General features: G+C 28.6%; 1 protein-coding gene across 1 annotated transcript in view; it reads right to left on the bottom strand.

The window, feature by feature from the left end:
* The window catches only part of LOC113520850 (uncharacterized), a 150,668-nt gene extending 143,635 nt beyond the window's left edge, over positions 1-7,033 (bottom strand). The window contains exon 1 of the mRNA XM_026906274.3: positions 6,742-7,033. The gene's annotated coding sequence lies outside the window, so the exon portion shown is untranslated. The remainder of the gene's footprint in view (positions 1-6,741) is intronic.
* Between the last annotated feature and the right edge of the window lie 6,103 nt (positions 7,034-13,136).

The following is a 13,136-nucleotide window of genomic DNA, read 5'->3' as shown; positions in this document are numbered from 1 at the left end:
TATCACTTCTCATTAATATTTACTATATTTGTTATTTCTCTTTTTACTTGGTGCAATAAAGTGTAACATAATAATAATATGCTTTCAGATTGGTCACCTAGCAATTTTATCAAAATGGATTCAGATTTTTAGTTTTTAAATCAAAATAATTGGTTTGGTCACGATTGAAATTGGTGTTTTATGACAAAATAGAATAAATAGTCGATATCTGTATTAGCCTAGCTATAAGACAGTCTGCCAATTCCTAATAGTAGTACAAATAAAAAATAGGTTAATTGGCTGAGTGTTAAATTTATTTTGTGAGTGTTAAGTGAGCTTGCTTTTTATCACGGTCAATGAATAATATTTCAGTCACAAAGAAGAAATCGCTGATAAAAGCTAATATAAAAATAATTCTGAACTTGACTCATAAAAAGATCAATGCTCTAATGTACTGTAACAAATAATTTTGAATACCGAACAATAATAATTCAAAAGTTCACAAAAGCGTGCGTAGGCGCAGCACTGACAAACAGCGCCTGTCATTATACTTCAATCTAATATAATAACGCCTCTACTCATGTTTTGTGTCCATTTTTTGTCAGCCAATACACCAGCCAAATAATTACCGAGCTAAGACGTAGATATCATAATGAAATAAGAGTTCACTTATAATGTCGGTAATAATGTTATCGAACTACCCACATTTTATTCCCAAAACAATATAGAATTTAATTATTATCTTTTTATTATTAAATACTTGCATTAATATAATTTAAAATTGTGTTCCATAAAAATAATTTAATCTTAACAAAAATTTTATGCATGAAACTAAAGAATAAACCCATTGATAAACTCTTTCGAGTATAAAAATCTTTAACTTAATAGTTACAGTTAGAACATATTGATGTAATTTTTTATACACATTTTGGAGTTTCCAACTTAAAACAAATATTTTATATATAATATTAATAATACTTGCGAACAAACGTAATAAATATATACCATTAATTATTGGTTTTTGTAGTATCTAACTTTCATTGTACGCACATGTTTGTCAATACTAAATTGTTCATATTCTATATTAAATTTACTAACACAATGTAAGTTCTTTCAAATGTGCTATTACTATACCGTGTTTATTTATTGTAATTATATAGAAATTATGTATAATTATATACAAATTACAATACACAAATTACTAATATCATACATTGATATTATATTTTTCCCTTCTTTTCCCGTGGGTCTCGTAAGAGGCGACTAAGGGAACAATATTCGAGGAATGACAACAGCATCCCTCTTAAAACATCAACATCAAAGCCCATCTGCGGTTGCTATCCTGACTGCCTAGCATGGCAACAATTGGCAAAATCCCTCTTATGGGGGAGGCTTATGTTTAGCAGTGAATAGGTAACGGTTGATATAATTATGAATGATATTAAAACCTAACTACATCAAATTACACCACTAACAAAGAGCAGACAAAATAAATAAACATACTTTTTATTAATTAATTCATGGAGAATATAGTTACATTATAACGTAAGTGTAACATCACAAACCCCAATGTGGTTTAAAATCACGTTGTAAAATATTTTTTTTGCAACTTGAATTTGCAAATATGTTGATGGTCCGTCTATTGAAATGTGGTAACCGTAGTAGGGGAACGGGGCGGTCGGGCGGCGCCTGGGGGCGCAGAGATTTTAGAGGCACCATAGAATTAATAAAAGACCGTATCAAATTCGATTTTGGGGTAAACGCTGCATGATTGCGGTACAGCCATCTGCAGATGACTTTTGCACAAAGTCTCCCTCTGCATCGCTATGGTTCTTAATAATCACGGCTTCTTAGAGCTAATTAAATTATAATCTACTTAGATCGTTTTATATTAATTATATTTAGCTAACATCGAAAAGAAGGATGTTCTAAATTCGAATATGTATTGACTTTAATCTTTCTTTGTTTAATAGAACATTTTACTTAATATACTCTTACTAAAATTGTCAAAATTGAAGTGAATTTTTATGTAAAAAAATATTAAATGACATATTTATTTATTTATTTATTTTATTTTTATACTAATAATTAATATACTATTAATAATAAATAAAAAGACATCTTATTATACTAACAATCCACCCCAGCTTCGTAAGAGTACATAGATAATAAATAAATTATTTTTTATGAGCTTTGACAGGCAAATTTCTGATAGTTTGAGCTACATTACTGTAATTGACGTAGAGATCTCTTTTTTATAAGTGCTTACCATAAGTGTAAGAATTTTTAAAATATATAGCATTATTTTTCTTAATTAAAGGAACCAGGCTATTATTCCGTACATCTTTAAACTGTTGTTATCTTTTATATTTTTCAGTGACAATGCAGTAGTCAATGGTTCAGAGTCTTCTTGTTACATTTAAAACTCGCCACTGCTCGTCACGATTCTTACGTCTTGATTGACAGCTTGATTTAAATCAAATTAAATTTTAACACGTGTGTGCACGGTTTTCCTTTTAAGTCTAGTTTAGTAACGCCGTGATTTCTACTATGGTTAAAACTATCTAAACCATTACCAATTTTCAAATTAATAATGTATTGAATAACAGTTATTGTCAGTGTATTATACAATTGTAATAGTAACTAACAGTGTATTAAACAACCCCATAGTTACTAACGATATTTTAAATAACTTCCAATAGTTACCATCAGTATTTTAAACAACTCAACAACAGTTAGGTACTAACAGTATTCTTAATAACCCTAATACTTTTGATAAGCGTATTAACAACTTCAATAAATATTGTAACAGTGTATTAAATAACTCTAAATCAAAACATAGCTGTAAACTTGCGTGATTTATAGACAAAACGATCTTAAATTAATAATAGATAATATTTTTTTTTTTATAATAAGTTGTCTAAAATTCAATTTAATTAATTATAATTCACTTTTGTGACATCAACAAATCGATGACTAATTGTGAACAATGAATTAGCTCGAATATTTATACATGGTTGATCAGCTTGTTTCGTACACATCCTGCGTATCTCTAGGTCACGAAATCCGGCGTGATTGTAAGTTATTAAACACTACAAATAACGAAATAACGGAGTGGTTTTAAAGCGATGATCTCGCTTAAAAATAAGTCGCCTACTTATTTATTTTATCGCGCGATAATTTATGAATTTATTCTAATTTTTCTTTATGTAATCAGTAAAATTTACTCCTATGTTGGTATTATTTATTAATTGAAATAGCTATATTAACGATGCAAATTCTTAAACTAGTCAAAGTAATGGTTGTTTACCTATCTGCCTTTTAAATCGCTGTTTATATTATTTAAAACTGAAGTATTCAATAACTATAGATTGACCTCTATCATCACAAAAACGTCGTTCCCTAATTTTGGCAACAGTATTATCCTACTAGTATTATTAAGCAGTCATTGAAATTAGGAAACTATATTTTTGTGAAGCGAACCTTGATAGAGGACAGATCATACTTGTATGAATCTGAATGTTTCAATTATTGCAATTTGTAAAGATGTATTGATATTACTAACTTACGATTAAACGGATTATTTAGTACATAGAATTGAACTAAATACTAACTAATAATAATAGAAAAAAAATCTTTTTATTAAAATAATTTTGACAACAAAATAATTTATAGAATATGCTAAATGAAAAATATTGATTCCACGTCATACTCAGGTAGTAGGACGAAGTTTTACCGTTTTAAATACATCTGGTATATTATATTATGTGAAAGTAATATCGGTATAGAAGTTAATAGACAATAACGTTTAATAAGGAAATATCGCATATAAAATATATTGTTAGCTGTTTTTCTCAGTCAATGATAATATTCACTTTTCAAATTTAAAGTCTAATCTAAGATGTGATTACTCTACATTGCACTCATATTTGATGTAATATTTTTTAAATATTGATTGCGTTGTCATTAACTTTAACAATTTAACAACAACTTCACATTTTATAGATTTAGGCAAAAAGCAGCCATTTAATCCATGTGCATTTCAATTTTCCTTCGTACATCTAATTAATGTAATTATAACGAATGTATTATCATTGAGAACTCCTTTTTTCAAGTCGGTTAAAAACAATTAAAGTTCACTTTTTACATTGCAGTTATTTATTTATATATTTATTCTTTATTGCACCACTTAAAAATAATACAAAACAGTATATTACACAGATTTATATGTATTTATTTAATACACAATTCTATTTTAGGTCTGTAAAGAAATTTTGATGTTTATTATTCAAACACATTTAAACAGCTGAACATATTTATGTGAAATTTGATACACGCGTAGGTTAACTCCTAACTTAACACAAGATACTTTATACACGCGGGAAACAGCTAGTGCACTATAATTAAGAACTTCCTTCTTTGGCTTTTTTATGCTGTAATTATCTATTTGCATTAAAGTTAAATAAATAAATTAATAAATAAACTTAAAAACGACCTGCATTTCCATATCAACGACTAAGTCACAGGTTTGTATGCACGCGTTATGGTAATGTCTACTGTTTCGCATAATCGCGCCTCCACTATATCAGCTAAACACAATCTGGCATGACACCTACATGCGTCATTGGACACTATATTTACATCCATCGACCAAATTATGTCATTGACAATCTATAGGTAGGTTACCTTATTGATATACCGGACAATATTTGTTTATTTTATTGCGTCATATTGTCTTTTATAGATCAGTCGAACAATACGCATAGAAATATTTAACTTCTATTATAATATCAAGAACAAGTAGACGTGATGAAATCACTAATGGCCAGACTGTAAAATTTATTTTTGACAGTTCATAGCAACCATATTTATTGCAGGTATATTGAGGAAAAGAAGGGTTCTCGAATAGTGAGTGACCGTGTGCAGATAAACGCAATGGGTAGAATGACGTGCTAAAAATAGTGCAGCAGGGCCAACGAATGAGTATATATATATATATATATACAGAAGAAGAGGGAAGAACTGTAACAGGAATGATTGAATTGTGGATCTATCAAGATTAAAATATGAAATAAGGAACAAATATTCTAAAAAGAATAAATACTATTTTATAGATATAACTAATATCCTTGATGTCGCAATTATTAATAGAGTTATTTGTATACTTATTTGATTTTTATAAAAACTTAATAGACGTAATATTTTTCCTGAATCTAACTTTGTATACTGAGATATAAACAGTTATAATAACTTTTTAAATAAATGCAATATATCATCCTATCTACCTGTAAATGGTTCATTAAAAATTTACTAATCCTTTACCTATTTACCTTATTAATTTCTTGTTCATTGAATCGAAGAATTTTTTTAATAATAGAAAAACTATATTGGACATTTATTTATCTCCCTCATTTTATTATTTATATACCTATTAATAACTCTGAATATTAATTACAACAATATTTGAACTCTACTAATACTTAGATATAAATGTAGTAATTGTACATTTTACTACAGGTACGAGTACATACCTGATTACCTGTAGGATACCTACATGCATACGACTATTACATATGAATATTACGCCCTATAAATTATTCAGTTGAAACTGAATTTTGTCTAACAAATTTGTGTTACGTTTGTTTCCACTTTATCGTTTATATTACTTTATTATTCTAGTTTTAAATATCTATCTATTCATGATTAGAATAATACAATTTATTTTTAATGTCTTGATTCTCTTTTATAAAGAAAAAAAGGTTTTAAGTGGCCCCGTGCAGATACACATAGGACGACCTCCAATTTATGAAATAGTATTTATATTTCGTTATGTTCATTATGTAAATTTAAATGTATTCAGTATTAAATTAAATTATATATATTTTTTTTTCAGTAATGATTCAAACAAGCATACAGCCCGTTTGATTGCCACCTACGCTTTCAATACTTTCAATACAGAAACTTCCATACACATACCCGACCCTGAAAAAACTATCAAACGCCCTTTTGCAAGATCAGCATATTATAGTTACTAGAGGAAACCTTTCCAGAAAACTTATTCCAAAAGCATTCGGTTCATTACAGCATAATTGTATTTAATCAATATTTAAATTAGTATTCCATTATACAGTGTTAAATTTAAATCCTTAGCACTATTTATAGGCTGGTGTTTTATCCTACCAGTGAAGCAAAACATGTATCCTAAAAGAATAACAGTCCATATTAACCTTACATACTTACTATAACAACCTTCGATATTTACTAACATGACGCGTATGGCAGCTAAATTAGTATAAGACATAATTTTTTTTATCTCTTAGACTCATGACTGTATTTTTAGAAAAATGTTTGGTTTTATTCACAAAACGCTTTCTTAAAAGTATGCTAAAGATTTCAATTTCACTTTATATAATCATTTAACTTATAATCTAACATACCTACATGTCTACAAAGTATACACAGACCGGAATTAATTTCCTGAAGTAAAAAATGTACAGTGTAAATGAAAATTATAGGTAACATGTTGTTTACGTAAGAATACAGAAATATTTTGACTCTACATCGTTTAAGTATCTAAATGTACTTTTGTACTGTACTGTTATTACGTTGTAAATAATATATCCATGTTGTTGTTATACATATAAGCAATAATTACATACACAACAACAACAAATAATTAAATGACGACAACTACCGGGAAATTAATTACATACTATTGTTTCTAAACAGTCATAAGCTATAAAAATATCGAAAATTACTCACCACTATTTCTAAAAGCAATACAAGCCTGATAGGCTAATAAATAACACAAACAGAATAAACACTTCGTGAATACTGTCACATAAAACACGTGTTTCAATCACAGATCTATGATAATTGGATGTAATATGGATTGTAATTACGTTTAAAGCACTATATATGACACTTCATGGATTTTTAGTAAACTTTTCATTCAGAAAAGGATGTAAAATATATCGGGTGTCGAATATTGATCGGTTGAGGGGATCGATCGAGCGCGCGCGGTGGCGACCGTGATAGGAGCACTGTGACATAGCGTGCCGCGGAAACCTCACCGCGTGCATGCAGGAGTGGGGGCAAGGATCTACATGGAAAACTGCGTAGACGCAACCTTTGACGGACCACATTAATATGGTATTTATATTATTTTTATAGCAGTAGTTTTAGCACTTCCACACTTGTTTCTATACATATACAGATATATTTCTACTGCATTTAACATTAAACATTCGCAGATGAGTATAAAATTATATTCCAGAATAAAATATTCCTTGAAATTGACGCTACAAGCTTAGCATGAACGTCATAATGTATTCTACTAATCCATAATGCTGCTCATGTACTTATCCAATCATAACATCAAATTTAATCAAACATCTAGAATCCTGAATGGTATCCAAAAGGATGTCATATATTATATGATCTATGATCTATATTTACCTGTTTTTATAATGTAACAACTCTTCTTTCCTAAGTAGCATACATATGGAAACAAATAAAAAATAAGGCGTCAGATAATAACATATATTAATTATTTTTATGTGCATAAAGTATTTTATAATAAAGGATAAAAAATCCATGATTCCCAATTCCGATATTGACTTTAAGGAAATTTAAGCAAATTTTTATAGTTCTAATGCATGAGAGAAGCAACATAAATACAACAATAATCAATTTACACTCAAAATTCAATAAAATTAACAAACTACTCCATTTTTGTACTCAGTAAATATATAATATTCGCATGAATTTTTGTTGTAATGTAATCTAATTACTGTCCATATATTTTGCATACTCGTTTATCCGTAGCATTAGGTACAAAATACAAAAATTTATTATCAGAGAATAAAACGATCTTCGTCTTTTTAAAACAGGTTTTCGATTTAAAAATACTTTGATAACTTCGCGTTCATGAAGTCATCTTGCACATTTTTAATCTCATGCCAGTCCTTAGTTTCTGCGTGTTAATGAGATATTAAACTTAATGGCGATATGTAAATAAAGAATCATCACTAAGAATAAATATCTACAAGATTTCCTCTATTCATAAATAATGACTAAGAATGTCTTTATACAGTGAATTGTCATTATGAATACATGAATTTTTATGCACGAACAGACATACTAGTTACAATAAGAATATTTATTTATTTACATACTTGTATTTTATTATTTGAATAGATTATATTTATCAACACTGATTTCTTTTAATAAGTTTTTAATACTAGCACTACTACTAATAAAGTGAGGGTGATGCACTTTAGTGTTCTGGCATAAGAATAGATGAATTAAATATACTAATTTCTATCGTCCTGTTTCTGATCGTCGTTCTTGTATACAAAGGCTCTTAATGTATAATGATAATAGTATTGCATACCCTTCAAAACATGACTTAAGTAACTGATATATTTATAATTTGAAAAATTTAATAAAACTAACTTTAATATTTATATTTAATATTGATAATCGTCAAAAATAACTACACAGTTATTATTTTTTTTAATCAAATGTTGATAATACGTATTAACATTGAACTAAGTCAAAAGTAAATAATTATACTCGTACGTTAAGCTACTTGACTAAACATAAACATAAATAATAACATTCATGCAAGTAAACGCGTTATGTTAAACACAAACGTATTTAGAAAAACAAAATACACACTTTTACTATCTGGACTTGACTGTCGGTCCCTATTTATCCGTATTTTATGAGATTGTTTTTTTTTTTTTTTTGCTAAATTGTCGAACATTATGTATTTAACTTATTTTTTTCAATTTAAAAATAAATTCTCATAAAATTACCAGTAAAAATTTTTAATAAGTCATAAAAGTGGATACCACTTTCTCATTGACATTTCAGCAGCTAAGCAATGTACTTGCATGTTCAGCGGTGGGATATTGCGAAGAAACTAATCGGATAAGGAGACAACACCTAAGCTGTCAGAAATATGAGCTGTACTCTTCAGTATCTTAGAGGCCAGAGTGTATACGTACTACATACATTTTATTAATTCCTTAGGGAAGTGTCTCTTCCCTAAGGGAGAGAATAATTTTAGTATTAAGTCTGACTTGTGCACAATATATGTGCATAAAAAATAAATAAATATATGTGGTTATGTTCAAGTTTATTGATGATGTTATCTTTATGCACTTTCCATTTCGTGCCTTGCCTGATCTTCATTTCAAGTTACATAAAAATTAACATTATATCAAAAACATCTTTCACAATAAAGGGTACGGAAAAATACTGCAGTATAGCCGACGCTGCTATTTATGTGCGTGGTACCCGAGCACCTTGAAAGATCAAGTCACCAGGTACAGCGGTGGTCGGTGGGTGAACCGGCCGCATCGCCCTCATTTATCTCCGGCCCCAGATGCATGCCAATAAGGTGTAGGCGATATTCGCATAAACATTACCGCCTATGTCATAATCTGGCTGCGAACGTCCACCGCGCTGGCATTCGAATAGATTCTTATGTTAATACGGTACTATAAACATAGCTTCCTGCCTGAGAAGACCTTATGCTAAATGCATACACATATAAGGTATTAAGGATTCCTCGTAAGGTAATACGGTATATAATTAAATTGCCTATATTTCTATATCTTGTGTTCTTTACAGATTTATACTAGCTGTCTGCACCAAAGGTTGTTTTGCCTTCTATCTCCACTTACCGGGTCCATTTTGTCTTATCGTGATAACAACTATCCAATCTCTCAAGTTGGAACAAACAATACATATTTATAAAATTTTATTTTCGTAATTCATAATTTGTTTATTCATATAACATATAAATACAAAATGTCATTAAAATCGATTCAGCAATTTCGAAAAATAGCGTGAACGAACATTATGACACGGAGATTTTATATATTAAGACATACAGCGCATTCTAAAAAAATGTCTTTTTATAAAATAAAAATAATATAAAAATATTTATCTTTCAATGTCCTATATAGAAAACAATATTCTTGTGTAGCTTTTATATTAAAAATTCTAATAAAGCGATAAATTCTCATATGTCAATATTAAGTAGCAGGTATATTACTAAAATATCTCATACCTATAAATAATAACATTATTTCACGTTTAAGAAATATTACTTTTCTTAACAAAATATACTTAAAATACATAGGCAAAAGATATAATTCTAAATGGCTTCAATCTCTGAACGTGTTATTTAATTTGCGTCATATTACACAATTTCTTTAGAGTTCATGGCTACAAAACGGTCGCGCTCGTCGGTATCTCTTTAAAATCAGTATTCACATTTGTATACACATAAGTCGTGCTATCTGCAAACGAATTGCCACTTTATGTCTTTTCTACCACACGCTGTTATGTAACGCTCTTGAAATTCTATAATTTTATCATTATACGGCAATATCGTGACCAGTAAATTGACTCTGTACGAAATAATTTATAAATCAAAAATTATCCGTACATTATTACTTTTTCAATACACAAATTTATATTTAATATTTGTTAAATATTTATATAAATAGTAATTTAAGCTTTTGTTTAATAGCAGTGATTTAAATTATTAGAGAATTAATGTGAGATAAAGTCAAACGTAAACTCAATCGGTCGAAGAATTATAGAAATCGAATTGGCGAAGTTATAACATACGCACAAAAAATATGTACTTAGATATTCTGTTTTTTTTTAAGTTTCTTTTTTTTTAATAACGTGTCTATATAAGTAACAGTTATGTAATGTATAAAACCTTATATTGTCTGAGAGAGAAGTCAAGAGTCTCAGAAACTGTGGTGCATGAACAGAAAAGTCCATTAAAAATTATATAAACTTATGTTTAATAATAGGTAAAAAAAGAATGGTAAGGATAAAGTACAGTCAGTTCTCTCATCATGCAATTAATAAATAAGGAATTATTATTATTACGAAGTTGAAATTTAGCTAGGTACACTTTTTAAAATTCACCTCAGTTGGTCCGCATAAGCCGCATTTACTAACACATTTTATTATTTTCTACAAAGATACCAATCTTCAACATATGTATATGCCAATTACGGTATATGATATATCAGGAGGAATGAATTCCTGGGAATCACAATGTATGATAGCAGAGAATTTCTGACTGTGTAAAATTACATTATTTGTTGTGCCCCTTTTATGAGTCCTACAAATGAACAATATGCCACTCTTGATGGACTGTAGCTAAACGATAAGCTTGAGAGTACATTTCATTTGCAATTTAAAATACACGTGGTCTCTATTTAATAAGGAATAATAAATTATGGGAGGTACCTACCTCTAATGCGACCAGATTATATCTTCTAGTCTATGGGTACGGAATATAAAAATATCCACGTAGGAACATGATTATTAACAACATTACTTTGTTCAAGTAGAATGCCTACTTTGAAATACCTTTTATGATATAAGTAAAAAAAGCTTATTCTATTTGTCAGATAATGTTTAAAAGAAATAATATTTTAGGGCATTAAAAACACTTTTAACACATTATTTTTAAAATTGATTTTTTTTTTTTTACTTAGTTATTCGTGGTATCATTATAGTCATGGAACTGTTATTTCTTTTGTTTTCGCTGTCTGAGTCTTTTTCAGGACTTACTTCTTCTAAACTAATTGTTGATGTATTTTAATACAGATTTTACTGCCACTTCGATATTTTTTGATGAAAATGTGCCTGATAATATGTATCTTACACAAAGTTTTGTAACGCTAAAAACATTTACGTACATACTTAAAAAATCAATACAGATTCAGACTATATAAATATGATATGTAGGCGTCAATCACCAATCTCCTTTTTATTAAATGTGAGCTTTTAAATATCAAAGGTTTTGATGAAACGATTTAAAATATGAATCTTTATGGACATTATTTATATAAAATATAGATTATACAATACATTACAATGCATTAATGGAAATTTTAATAGAAGGTCTGCTAATATGATCAGTTTAAAATTTTAAATTCAAAAAAATACATTGATAACGCATATAAAAAACATAAAATAATATACTAAAAATTTCTAAGAAAAAAACTTTTATAGCAAAAATAATTTATGTCGCCAAAACGAACGTCACTGGTTAACATATTAAATAATAATATTTAATTTATTAAACAGATTGTTTTGTTCTTTTGGATTTTGGATAATTCAATACATAGTATATAAGAAAAATATTTTATATCACTTATTTTATTGATATACTTATAAGTTGTACTATAAATCCAAAGAAAATCAAGTCTAACGACCGGATGACTAGGTTTAATTATCACCATAATTGTGTGTAGAAAATATCGTAATTATCCTATTTTCTCTTATATGAAATGCTCTAATGAGGGGCTTACCAGGAAATCCTTCATTACTTATCATTAATTTTCGTAATGCAATTATCGAAAATTTTTTTTAGACTTACTACGAGTATAATACATATTTAGGCCATATTTTAAGAAAAAGCAAAGTTTTGATTTAAAAATCTTTATTGTACGTACCTATACAAAAAGAAAAATCTGAAGATAGGGATATAGAACAGTACAATAGTGAACATATATATTCCTAGAAGCCTATTCCTATATTTCTTATAGTGTTCCAGTCACCATAGTAGTTTTTGTGAAGCCACCGAAACTACAAAAACTTATAACTGCAGAACTCTGGGGGCGGAAAGGATTATTAATAATGTGGACTACCAGTCCCATTGCTAGCAATATTCGCTATCAGATTGACCTCCAAGTATTCCCGGTGTATTCATCACGATGGGCTAACTGACATGCCTTTCTCACCTATCATCCCTTATTGGTACCCCACCAGTGTATACTGTTAGCGCAGGCGGGGTGACCACTCCATTGTCATCTATTAAAAAAAACTGCAGATCTCTAATATCTACTTGCATATGTGTACGTATCCTTATAATGAAACTATATATTATGGCGATTATAGGTGATACAATCGCATAAAAACGTTTAATTTACGTTTCCTACCTGCCTCTGCATATGTTATGTAAATATTTATTTTAAATGGTTTCCTTTATAAAATTTATTTCATTTAATTTACACAATTCCTAAGTATTCAATACGTACTAATGTTAATAATAATAAAAATTGTTTAATTCACTACATTAAAAAGTTATTTGATATAAATTTTGTCTT

Source organism: Galleria mellonella, unplaced genomic scaffold (assembly GCF_026898425.1).
Source record: "Galleria mellonella isolate WM207_F2 unplaced genomic scaffold, CSIRO_AGI_GalMel_v1 utg9223, whole genome shotgun sequence".
NCBI classification, from domain to species: domain Eukaryota; kingdom Metazoa; phylum Arthropoda; class Insecta; order Lepidoptera; family Pyralidae; genus Galleria; species Galleria mellonella.
Note: the sequence above shows the minus strand (reverse complement) of the source record. Positions and strands in the feature narration are given on the sequence as shown.